Here is a 12,263-nt window from a genome sequence, read left to right on the forward strand (position 1 = left end):
GTTTATAGTGCTAAACACACACATCAAAAAGATAGAAATATCTAAAATTAACAACATTCCTAGAGGAACTAGATAACAGGAGAAAAACCAACCCTAAGGCTAACAGAAGACAAGAAATAATCAAAAATCAGAGCTGAACTAAAGGAAAATGTGATACACAAAACCAAGGTCAACAAATCCAGGAGTTGGTTTTTTGAAAAAATAAATAAGATGGATGGATCGCTAGCTAGACTAATAAAGAAAAAAGAGGGAGAAGAACCACATAAATACAATCAGAAATGACAAAGGGGACATTATCACTGGCCCCACAGAAATAGAAGAAAACTCTTTAGAGAATACTATGAACACCTCTATGCACACAAAGTAGAATACCTAGAAGAATGAATAAATTCCTGGAAAAACACAACTTTCCAAGACTGCATCAGGAAGAATTGAATCCCTCAACAAACCAATAAAGGGCCCCAGATAAGAAAAAGGTGAATTCACTGATAGCTTCACAGCCAAATTATATTAGATGTATAAAGAAGAGCTGGTACCATTCTTATTGAAACTATTCCAAAAAAATTAAGGGAAGAACTTCTCCCTAACTCATTCTATGAGACCAGCATCATCGTGACACCAAAATTTGGCAAAGACACAAAAGAAAAGAAAAGTTCAGGCCAATATCGCTGATGAATGAAGATGGAATATTCTTCAAGGAAATACTAGCAAACTGAATCCAGAAGCACTTGCAAAAGGTAATCTAGCACAATCAAGTAGTTTTTATCCCAGGGATGTAAGATTAGTTTAACAAACATAAATCAATAAATGTGATTTACCTTATAAACAAAAACAAAAGCACATGATAACCTCTATAGATACAGAAAAGACTTTAGATAAAATTCAACATCTCTTCATGTTAAAAATCCTCAACAAACTAGGCATTGAAGCAACTTTCCTCAAAATCGTAAGAACCATCTTTGACAAATTATTTTATTTTGATGAAGTCCAATTTATGTCCAGTTTATTTTTGCTGTAGGAATAGAAAACCATGCAGCTTTAGGATAAAACTGGGTAGAACCCAAAAACGTTAAAAACTGACTTCTTTCCCCATTTTAAATACATTTTATCTATTCAAATTAAATTGTTCAATAAAAATTACTGGCTTTGTTGGAAACACAGTTTCATTTATATTTAAGAAACAACTTTGGGTACAGTACATCTTCTGAATAAAATGTTTCTTTCCCCATATATATCTTTCCTGACAATAATTTCTGTGTATAGCCCCTCTGCACACTATCACTTTCTTTATAAGTCTCACAAGTTGGTCAATATCACCACACATCCCTCTGCCTCCAAATTTACTGTTTTCTTTGGTGTCCACTCCTATGTTTGATACAGAAGGAACAATATCTCATCTATTTTATTTCTATCCAGAACATTGTGTACATCTTGCATTAATTACCAAGTGGCATCAACTTCTCTGAGGGTTATGTGACTTGGGATTACTTTATATCAACATTTTCTCATACTTTACAGGGGGTAAAATAGTTTTTCCTTATAAAGCCACTTCAGTTACAAAATTATTAATACATTATTGCCTACCTACCATGTGTAAGCCCTGTAATACATGCTTTATATAAAACTTTTCATTTATTTTAGTTAATTGTTAAATAGATGTTATTATCTCTATCTTACAAACGAAGAACCTAAGGCTTGGAAATGTTAAGTAATTTAATAGCTCCTAAACCATGGGTGAGATATTTTGCTAACCCTAAAACCTATAGTCTTAAATGTGATTTGTTCTTAATATCCATCAGTTGGCCACAGAATTGTATATTTATATCTTAATTTATTTGTAGCCTTTGAAGAAAAAAATGCTTATCCCATAATAGTTTTATTTGAATATATTGTTTACTTGATATACCAGTTTTTCTTTTGAATCCAAAAATTCTGTGATCTTCTCTCAAAAAATATGGAAAGCATTTTCCATAGTGTTAAAAATATATATACTAAAGTGTTTTGGATTACCATTATACAGTAAGTGCATAGTATTATAAAGTAATTAAATGATATAATCTTGAAATGATAGTTTGATTGTGAAATTCTTTACCATTTTATGAATTTGTTGCAATGAGGGTAGAAAAAAATAGATGCTGACAGCATTAACAGTCTAATTTTTAGAATCCCTACTCTATTAACATTGACGGCTTCATCAATCTTTGAGCATCCTTGGCATTTATTGTTTTCAGTGATGGGTGGTATTTATAATTGTCTTAACAAGCAATTCTAGCCAAACCTGCTTTCATGTCATAAGTACAGGGAGTTATTCATGTCAAAAATAATGTAAGAAGTGAAGCATAATTTCAAATATATAAATTAACATTTCTTTGTGATATATAGCTCATCATGTTGTTTTTAATATAAAATAAAGAAACTGTGACACAGATACTGAAAAATGACTAAGAAATGCCCGTCCTTTAAAAATCACTTATAGGAAGAAGTTAGGTCTTATCTTTTTAATCCAAAGAGTTTTTCTCAAATAAGACTCTTTAAATTCTTTTCTTTTCTTTATTGAATGTAATGATCCATTGTGTCTTTGCCATGTCTTCCTGTGGCCATCTGCCCTAGTGAGTTACAGATAAGAACTCACTTTGTGGAAGTCTGTCTCAATTCAAATAATGGTTTAAAACTTCTGCAGTGATCTATGGACCTTGCTTCAGGAAAACAGGGCAAAGTGACAGAGATAATTTTGACAAAATCCAAGCAAAACATATTATAGTTCTAAGTCCTTTCAGCCCCGATACAGACAAATCAGCTCTGGCTGAAAATTGGTATTTTTTTTCCTTAATATTTTGACTTTTTTCTTTGTAAGCTAGTTCTAAACACATGTTATTTATCTGTAAGTTACTTGTTAAATTACTTGATGGCAAAAACAATTTTAAAAATCTACAAATCTCCTCAGTAGGGCTGACCATCAAAGTTTTTGGAAACTGGACTAAATAAATTAAAAAAAAAAAAAAAACAGAAAAAAACTTCTCTGGCTTTGTAGTCTGCTTCTCTTAAATCCTGGTGGGTGTTTACTCTAAATCCCTAGTCTGATAACATTCTTTGCTGTATAAAGGGCAGTGCTTCATATTAAGTCAGCTAGCTAGCATAAATAACCCACCTAATTTAATTGAATAAAAAACTTTGGCCTAATGAATACAAAACTATGCAATAGAATATATCTTGACTAATCCAGTTGTCTTATTAAGGTACAACCTTGATCATAATTCTTCCCATTCCCACACTCACTAAGGTAGTCATTAGTGATATTCCCCTAAAAATTTCCATTTGTCTGCCACCGCAGGTAGGATTGCTCTTCTTGACCTCTTGTTGCTGGTTGGGAGCCTCTAATTATTTCTGGCCAATGAGATGAGAGTAGGAATAACATGTATCCTTTCTGGGCTGAAGTTTTACTTGACAGTGGAAAACTTGGAAGAGCTGGTTTCCTCAACTTGATTGTTTGATATGACTGCTTCTTAGACTGAGACCCTGGATGATTGCAGTTAACCAAATCCTCCCTGCCAAACCATAATGAACATTTAGCATGCACATAAAATAAGCCTTTATTTTTGTAAACTACAAAAGTGTGGGACCTGTCTGTAACTGCTGCATAACCAAACCTATTCTAACTGGTACATTTTCTGACACTCTTCCATTTAGTGAGACACATTCAGTATAGGATAAAGTATGAACTATCTGGCATTCAAAACTCTATTAAATTTGGATTCATTCTACTCTTTCTTTTCTTAGGTTGATTAATGTATTTTGTTTTCCAGTAGAGCTATATTCCATGTCCTGTCTTTCAGTTTCTAAGACTGAGCCTTCCCTGAGAATGTCACTGCTTTTCACTTGTGAATGAATGTTCTTTTTTTGAATTCCCATCAGTGCCTTGTTATTGTGTCATTATTTATGACTTTTAATTCTACATTTTACTTACTTATCTGTAAACCTGCTATTCTCTTTCCAAACAACTAAGTGAATTTGAGGGCAGGACCTATGCCTTATTTATATCCATATCCTTATAGAAATTAGCTCTGTTTTTAGCTCGCAGGAAGTGTTCCATAAATATTTATTGTATTGCATTGTCTTCTGGTTAAAATTATAACAGTTAAAGCAGTAGGTTTTTATTTTATTTTTTTGGATTCTGTCTTTTTCAATTAAAAGTGACTCACAATAATTTTAAACTGATGGAAAAAAGTAGAATAACGCTATAAATTAATTGTTCTAGCTTTCTATTCTCTTATCTACCTATTATCTATTACCTATCTATCCATCCATCTATCTATTATCTCTCTCTCTCTCCTATTTATTATTATTATTATCTCAATCACCTATTTGCAACTTTATGAAAGTAGTATATTTTCATGGTCAAACAAGTACGTTTGACCTTATAAGTAATAATCCACTTCTACATTTTGACCCATTACCACTTGTACACCGAAGAAATAAATACTTTAAAGCACTTCTGTTTTGAGTTCTTCTGGAGTTTTTTTCTGCCATGTTTTAAAACAATATGCATATGTAGTCATTAATTGATATATTAACCTTAGGCATTCACTATTGACTTTCTAATGTGGATTTATCTATTGCAATAATCTGAGACACACCCCCTTCATTCCCATTTACATATACCAGTATTTTTAGTATTTTCATTAGTTATTTTTTTATTTTAATATCTTTAAAATTTCGTTTCTTGTTTAATCACTTATTGATAATATATCTTCACTGCCCCCTTGGTAGATGAGGATATGAAAAGCCCATATTTCATCTCTTCTTCCCACTCACACTGACACACTTATCTTCACCTTTACTTTTAAATTTTCAACTTTTACATTCTGCTTTGTAAGCTTAATTAAGTCTTCTGTGCTTTGTCCAGAGGTTCACTCTAAAAGTTTAAAATCAATAAAGTGCATTTATTTTATTGACTAAACAAAACTATTCACTACAGAGCCTGAGTACTGTGACTTAATTTACTTCTTGTTTGGCCATTTAGTTTTTTTCCTCCTGTTTTCAATTGCCTTAAAAAAAAGAGTCTAGCATTGTCTGATGTCATAACAATATTACATTTTGCCAACATCTCAGTAAAACACTCTAACCTAGGACTCCCCTCTTGGTGGGAGGTCCTGGTTCTGATGTTATTCCATTCAAGACTGTATTCCTACTTCCTTTTAGGCCTGCCTTCTCTTTATTGCTGGCCTGGGTCGGATTCTGAATCTCATTCTTTCTCTTTCTTGGCTTACCCCCTTACTCTCCTGGAAGATATATTTAAGCAACTTCCTAATGAAGAATTTCTGAGAGGAAAATTTTCTATACCCCTTCATATCTGAAAACATTTTTATTCTGAGTTCACTTTCCTATATCGAATGGAATAAAATCTTGGTGCTCTTGATTTAAACTTTTTTTTTTTTTTTTTTTTTTTTTTTTTTTTTTTTTAGACGGACTCTCACCCTGTTGCCCATACTAGAGTGCAGTGGCATGATCTCAGCTCACTGCAACCTGCACCTTCTGGATTCAAGTGATTCTTATGCCTCAGCATCTTGAGTAGTTGGGATTACAGGCATGAACCACCATGGCTGGCTAATTCTTGTGTTGTTAGTAGAGATGGAGTTTTGCCATGTTGCCTAGGCTGGTCTTGAACTCCTGACCTCAAGTGGTCTGCCCTCCTCTGCCTCCCAAAGTGCTGGGATTACAGGTGTAAGCTACCGTGCCCGGCTGATTTAAACTTTTTGTCTTTTGTACTTTTGCTTATATTGGTCTTTTCATTCTTCATTTGAGATTTCTTGACTTTACATATACATGCTTCTGCAGCATATTTTTTACTCAGCAAGCACTTTATTCTTTTAAACTAAATTTTTAATTAACTTTTTTCTTCTTTCTCATTGCTTTTTTTCATACAGCAATGTCATAACTTCCTTATTTTATAGTAGCTTTTGAAATTTATGTGTGTGGAGGATACCCTATTCTGCCACCCAGATTCCTCTTCCAATAGGGAGTCACTCATTCCTCCACACCCTGCTGCTCGGTGTTTCTTATTGAGTCCTTCCTTGGGAATTATACGAACCTCCTCCATGGGTAGTCTGAATCCAATAACTGATCAATGTGGGTGGGAGTGGGGTTGGGTTTGGTATAGAGCTGGCTTCTTGCTTCAATTCTGGAAATATCTGAAGGACCATTCAAATCACTGAGCACCTCTAGGGTTACCCGAAGTGTCTGTTGCAATTGTATTACTTGTCAACTTCTTTTTCTGCTCAATCCTGCTTCTCCCACTTGTTCACTTCCATCATTTGGGACCAGGCAAATTTCTCTCAAGTCTATTTCTCTTGGAGACTGGCCTAAGACATTATATGAAGATATTTAAAGTTTTTTTAAAGTTTTCTTTGTGTCTTGGGGTAAACAGTGGGCTATTTTTCACTTGTATGTTTAAGAGGTGTAGGAAGGTAGGTAAAGAGGGAGTCAACTCTGCTTTTTAGTCTTTTTTTCCTCCTGTGCTCTCGATTTTTATGTCTACTTCTTCTGCAGGGTTTTGCTCTGTAGGGTAGGGTGCCCCTTCGGTCTTCACTGACATCGTCTCTGCAGACCTTCAGCACCTTGGCTTGTGCCACTCTGTTTTGTCAGTCAATATGCTTAACCTGCTTTCTGTGTGCCAGAAGTACATTAGCTTATCTCTTTTGTTGGTACTCCCCTCATTCTTTCAGTTGAAGTGCTGAGTTGGATCTTTTTATTCCTTTAGTGTTAGTGTGGTCCTAAGAGAAACACTGTTGTGTACTCTTTCTTAAACCTAAAGTCATTTCTTGACTTTTGTTTGACTTTAAGTCGGAAAATTACATAACTGAATTGACTTTCAGTGAATGGAATTTTAATTCTCTAAGATGTTATAAAGAGTCTAGACTTTCCCAAATTCCATGGTGGTTATTTGGGAAAACTACCAGATGTAAACAAATGTGTTTAATATCAATTTCCTGGGATACTTAAGACTAGGTGCAGTTATAGTCATTTAACTCTGTTTCTCATAATTATGTAGTCAAACAATGACTGAACGTCTCCACTGTGTCAGACCCCTGAATGTAGTCCCACGGATAGGTTAAAAAACAGCAACAACAAACAAAACACAGTGATTGGACTCATAGTCTAGTGGAGTTGGCAAAAATAAAAGAGATAATTTTACTGCAAAATAGAAAATGCCAACTAATAGTATCAGCAAGCTTGTATAGAGCTAAATGTGTCAAGTGCTTACTATTTGCTGGGTCTTCAACAAATGCTTTATATTTATTAACTAATTAATATTCACAACAAACTTTTGATATAGGCTTTATTCTCTTCCCCATTTTGCAAATGAGGCCACTGAGGCATTTGCCCGTGGACTGACAGCTGCTAAGTGATAAAGCCAGGAATCAAATCCAGAAAGTCTGGCCCGGATACGGAGCTCTTTGCCACTGGCTGCACTGTTTCTCGAGAGGATGATGGGATAAACAGAGCACAGAAGTCAAACCCCTGATACAGTTGGAGGTGATGCTCTGAACACTTTCTTTGGTTTTATTTTGTTTCTATAGGAGGAGGGAATTCACAGCATTTTTTATCTTTTATTGATAGTCTTTTGGGAAAACCATTCCCAGCATAGGCCAAAGTCCTTAAGCTATGACGGTTTAAGAAAATATTTGATATTCACCTAAAGTCGATGTGGCTGTATATGAAAACAAATTCAAAAGAACTTTATTGAATTCTAAATAATTTTGATAATTACAGATTAAATAATTTCACAAAAATATTTAGATATTTTGTTAGTTTTTTTCCTTTGAAACTTGCCCTTTTAAGCATTTAAGGATAAAATATTACCCCTACCAGTTTGGCAAAAATGAAATAGAAAATGCCAAGTCTTGGTAAAGATGTGGAAATGTGGAAATTCACATATTCTGTTGGACATTGGAACTACTTTTGATAATCATCTGGCATTTTCTCATTATTAGAGTATGTTCATTTCCTACAACCAAGGAATTCTACATACAGGCATGAACTTTGGGGAAGCTCTTACATATAACCTCAGAAGAAATGTAAAAGAATATTCATGGAAAGAAGCACTGCCTGTTATAGCAAAACCCTCAAAACAAATGCCCATTAGATGAAGAATGAGTAAGTCAACTGTGGCACATTCATAAAATAGGTTAAGAAGTAGAAGTGCAAGTATTCATATTCATTTTACTGTATGCAGTACTTTATGTGTTATATTTCATAGCATAATTTTAAAAATAAATAATAACATTTTAATGGCTTTAAAAGAACAATGGCCAAGATTTATGTAAGAAATTAATGTAACCTTAATTAATGTAACATTACTTAAAGTAATAACAGCAGAATTCCTAAATCACTTCAGACATTAAGTGCAAGCAGGCTTTACTCTAATGACTTAAAGATTTCAGAACTTACTAACCTGGTTAAAGTTTTTCATTTCTAAAAATGCAACTTAATAAGGCCATGTGGGTATCTGTGAGATTAACAACTCACTTTTATTTGTTTTATTCTTCAGAAAGGATGTTTAAAAAACAAATAGGAGTTAGCCAGGCAAAGGAAAGTGAGAAGTCCTTTTTAGAAGACAAAGGCAGCATGAAGAGAGTAAAAATCCTGGTCCTTTTATTGAATACTCTTTCTGTGGCTGTTTTGGCCTAAGATGGCACAGCTATAGTGAATCTGCTAAATCCTTTGATATTCTAAATCATGATAAGTGTCAAATGTATTTTTAATACATGCTGTTCATTCATTAATTCACTCATTCACTTAAAAAACATTTATGGAGTACCTACCATACGCTAGTCCTTGTGCCGGGGGAAATGCTAGTGAACAAGACATATATAGTCCCTGCCCTCATGGAACTTACTGTTTAGAAGAGGACAAAGAAGTAGCCAGAAAAAAATGGCCTTTCCCTTAAAGCAACTTTTGTACTGACTACATATCCAGAACTAAAAATTGACTCAGAGATACTAACTCAATGAGTTAATAGCTATCTATAATGATCTATACAGAGATCACTTATGATGGGAATAGGATGCACTATATAGAAGTCGTTTGGTCTGAAGGATGTTCTAGGTGGAAGGAATCCTTTAAGCAGTTCATTTGTTAGGGTCTTTTATGTGTGAGGCACTGTAAAGAATAGGGGAGTGAACCAGGCATAGACCCTACACTCAGTAGGGTGACAGTGGTAAAATTCTGCCCACCTCCCATCATTTCTTCTTCCCAGCTTCTCCCAGTGAAGCTCACTGACCTTTCTTTGGGATACTCAGCTAGGACCTAGTTTCGGACCCATTTTGGTGGGAGGGAGTTCTTCTTTCTTCTGATATCATGTTCTTTTGTATTTGTGTTTGTTTTAGTTTTTCCTTTTGAGACTGAGTTCGCTCTTGTTGTCCAGGCTGGAGTGAAATGGCATGATATCGGCCCCCTGCAACCTCTGCCTCCTGGGTTCAAGTGATTCTACTGCCTCAGCCTTCCACGTATCTGGAATTACAGGCATGCACCAGCATACCCATACAAAAAGTACAAAAGTATATAATTTTGTACCTTTAGTAGAGTTTCACTATGTTGGCCAGGCTGGTCTTGAGCTCCTGACCTCAGGTAATCCACCTGCCTTGGCCTCCCAAAGTGCTGGGATTCCAGGCATGAGCTACTGCACCTGGCCAGGTATCATGTTCTTTTTTGATGTTTGCTATTAAGGAACTATTTCCAACTCAGTATGAAGTGATATTTGCCCTCTTCTTTGCATTGCTCACTGTTTTTAAAAAGAATTGGACTCACACCATTAATGTAAACCAGTGTCTCTGGTTCTTTACTCTAACCTTCGCACTTTTCCCTGTTACATATGACAATCCTTATGTTACAGATGAGGAAAGGAGACTACAATTTGACAAGTTTTCCCAACGATATATCAGACCAAGAGGGGTAGAGGAAGAATTTGACCGTAAATCCAATTTCCCTAAAAGGCTACCTTGCCTCTCTTACAAAAATTCATCATTTGTTTGTTTGTTTGTTTTAAGGAGTTTGGCTGGATTTCTTTTTTCTTTTCCTTTCTTTTTTTTTTTTTTTTTTTTTTTTTTTTTTTTTTTTCTTTTTTTTTTTTTTTTTTTTTTTTTTTTTTTTTTTTTTTGAGACAGTTTCACTCTGTCACCCAGGCTGGAGTGCAGTGGCACAATCTCGGTGCACTGCAACCTCCACCTCCTGGATTCAAGTGATTCTCCTGCCTCAGCCTCCCAAGTAGCTGAGACTACACGCACGTACCACCATGTCCAGCTAATTTTATTTTATTTATTATTTTTAGTAGAGACGGGGTTCTACCATGTTAGCCAGGATGGTCTTGATCTCCTGACCTTGTGATCCACCTGTATCAGCTTCCCAAAGAGCTGGGATTGCATCTGTTGTTTTTATCCATTGGTATTTTTGCTCTCCTTTCTTCTGATTTCTGAGTGTCCACTATCATAATTCGAAGCTGACTTGTCCATAAGTGATAACACAGGCCTCCAGTATCTAGTCCAATTTTATTTCTGTTTCCCGTGCTGCTGATGGATTTAAAGTTCTCCTTTGAGTTTCAGCAGTGGAAGCGTCCATCAGAGTGAAGATTTACTTCATTCTGACTTTGTAAAATTCCTATGAACTAGTAAAACCAAGTTTTACCTTATTTTCACCTGGTAAAATTCTAGACATATAAATATATGAATCCATGCAAGAAAAGAGATGATCAAGAAGGTTTTGTAGATAGGTCATACTAACCCCAAAGTGAAAGGAGCAAAAAGATGCAAGGGAGCCTGACATTCTTCCAGAGTAAAGCTTATGACCTTGACACATACTATAGGCTTTCATTTCAGTGTTGCATAATAAGCAATTACTGAAAGTAGCCATACGTTAATTAGTAGTATTCATTTCTTCATTTAGTTATACATTTTACAAACTTTTTTTGAGTGCCAACCAAATATCCAGTATTATTCTAGGCACGGGAGATATAGAAGTAATCTCCAAGTTTGAGATTCATAACTTTAAGGTATTAACTGGGTAATGGTGAAAGACAGATAGTAAATAAATGGACAGATAAATAACATAATTCTTGGTAGTTATAAAAGCAATGAAGAAAATAAAACAGGTAATAGATTATGATTATTTGGGGGAGGGTTATGGTAGCTGACATCTATCATGGCCCCTAATGACCTATCTCAAGATCTATATTTAAGGACTCAAGACCTTATGAGCTCTCCTAGTAACTTCTCATCAATTGCTTCTTATCAACTGAAATTGGAAAACGTGATAGGATGCTACTTTCATGATCAGATTTTAAGAAATTTGTAACTTCTGTCTTGGTAGCAGTCTCTCTATTGCTTTGATGAATGAGCTGCCATGTTGGAGAGCTCAATATGACAAGAAAAGATGAGAACTGTGCATCCAATAGCCATTGAGGAACTCAGGCCCTCAGTCCAACAACCCTCAAGAAACAAATTCAGCCAGCAACTTGAGTGAGCAAGGAAGCAGTTTCTGAGTTGAGCTTTCAGAAGAAACCCAGACATGACCAAGCTGATCTTAGAGAAAACCTGAAACAGAGGTCTCAGTTAAGCCTACTGGGATTCTTGACCCACAAAAGCTGAGATATAAATATGTGTTGTTTTAAGTTGTGAAGTCTGTCATAATATTGTCATGAAGGAGTCGCATCGTGACACATTTTTATATATGTGTGTGTGTGTGTGTGTGTGTGTGTGTGTGTGTGCGCTTAAAATTTATAGGAATCTTTTAAGTTGATTTTGACAGTGGAAACTTTGTCATCTGATTTACTGTTATATAACTGGGTTTTTATCCTCTTTGTGACAAACATTGAACTTTACCTTCTAATATGGTTTGGATTTGAGTCTCCACCAAAATCTCATGTTGAATTGTAATCCGACAGTCTTGGAGGTGGGGGCTGGTGATTGGATCATGGGGACAGATTTCTCATGAATGGTTTAGCACCATCCTCTTGGTACTGTCCTTTCAATAATGAGTGGGTTCTCATGAGATCTGGTGTTTAAATGTGTGTGGCACCTCCCCTGCATGCTGTCTCTTGCTCCTGCCATGTACGATGCCTACCCCCACTTTGCCTTCTGCCATGAGTAAAAGTTCCTCAAGCCTTCCCAGAAGTAAATGCTGCCATGCTTCCTGTAAAGCTTACAGAACCATGAGCCAATAAATCCTCTTTTCTTATGAATTATCCAGTTTGGGGTATTTTTTTTTTTTTG

The sequence above is a fragment of the Cebus imitator genome, unplaced genomic scaffold (assembly GCF_001604975.1).
Source record: "Cebus imitator isolate Cc_AM_T3 unplaced genomic scaffold, Cebus_imitator-1.0 Scaffold1, whole genome shotgun sequence".
Classification (NCBI taxonomy): Eukaryota; Metazoa; Chordata; class Mammalia; order Primates; family Cebidae; genus Cebus; species Cebus imitator.